Raw genomic sequence first — 1,336 nt, 5'->3', positions numbered from 1 at the left:
CACACACACACACACACACACACACACACACACACACACACACGTTTGTTCTTAAATCTCGTGGGGACTTTCCATTGACTTCCATTCATTTTTTTAGACTTTATAGCCTAACCCTGACAATATACCCTAAAATTGACCTCATAGGTACCTACCAGACCCTAAAACTAACCTAAATCTTGGTTCTAAACCTAACCCCACACCTGTAATTTGCATTTGGACCTGRCATTGGTCCCCCCGATTCACTTCGATCCCCACGAGGCTGCTTTTTTTGGGGAAAATTGTCCCTACGTTGCGAGAAAAACCCGTCCAACCACACACACACACACACACACACACACACACACACACACACACACACACACACACACACACAGATTGAGTAACTCTCCCTATTATGTGGTGGTAAAGGATTAGTGGACCTTGTTCAGTGATGGGACCTTTTCCAGTTTGATAGAGGGGAACCAAGCCTTAACTGCCTTGGTTTAAACAGCAGCTTTGTGGGAGACTACAACCAAGCATAAACTCTTGACCATAATTTATTTTGTCATAAAACAAAAATGTGGGTGCTGCGTTCATGTTATTATGGGAAGTTTAAAACTTATTTTGTCTGTTTTGCCTAGTTTGTTGTGTTGTGTTATACTTTCATTTGAATGGAGAATAACAATAAAATTTAAAAACTGAATGTTGATGTAAACTCTTTTGCAAGTTGGACACTCCTAGGAACTAATTTGTAGCTCCAAGCTGGCTAAAGTGACCTAGCTAACACTTATTAACTGCACTTCCTCACTCTGCTGTCTATTCTCTCTTTTTTCAATGCTTGTATTGGAAATGACTGCATTTCTGTCAGTAACCTGTATTTTTTTCCATTGAAAATACACACAAACCAATAATTCAGTTTGTTTGTTTCTGTTCTCTCCTCTCAAACCCCAGACGTCCATTTCCTAATAGACCTTATGTGAATGTGTTGGTAGGTGTAACAGAGCTTTTGTTAAAATGTGTGTTTTTTTACTTTTTATTTTTTGGGCAGGGGGGGGGGGGGGGGGCTCCATCTCTACTGGCTCTGTCTAAAACAGATTGGCTATGTTCACACTGAAGGCAAATACAACCCAACTTTTCTGCTCCACGTGACCCATTTCAAATTTTTTCATGACAGTATGAACATGACAAATTTGACTTTTTTTTTCAAATCCGACACAGGTTTTTTTCAGTATTTGGTACTGAATCAGAGCCAATGTTTTTCAAAGTGACTGCAGCCTGAATGCTCATGTTTAGGGCTGCAACGATTAATCAATTAATCGATGACTAATCGATTATTAAAATAATCGATGAATAATTT

This window comes from Austrofundulus limnaeus, unplaced genomic scaffold (assembly GCF_001266775.1).
Source record: "Austrofundulus limnaeus strain Quisiro unplaced genomic scaffold, Austrofundulus_limnaeus-1.0 Scaffold387, whole genome shotgun sequence".
NCBI classification, from domain to species: Eukaryota; Metazoa; Chordata; class Actinopteri; order Cyprinodontiformes; family Rivulidae; genus Austrofundulus; species Austrofundulus limnaeus.
Note: the sequence above shows the minus strand (reverse complement) of the source record.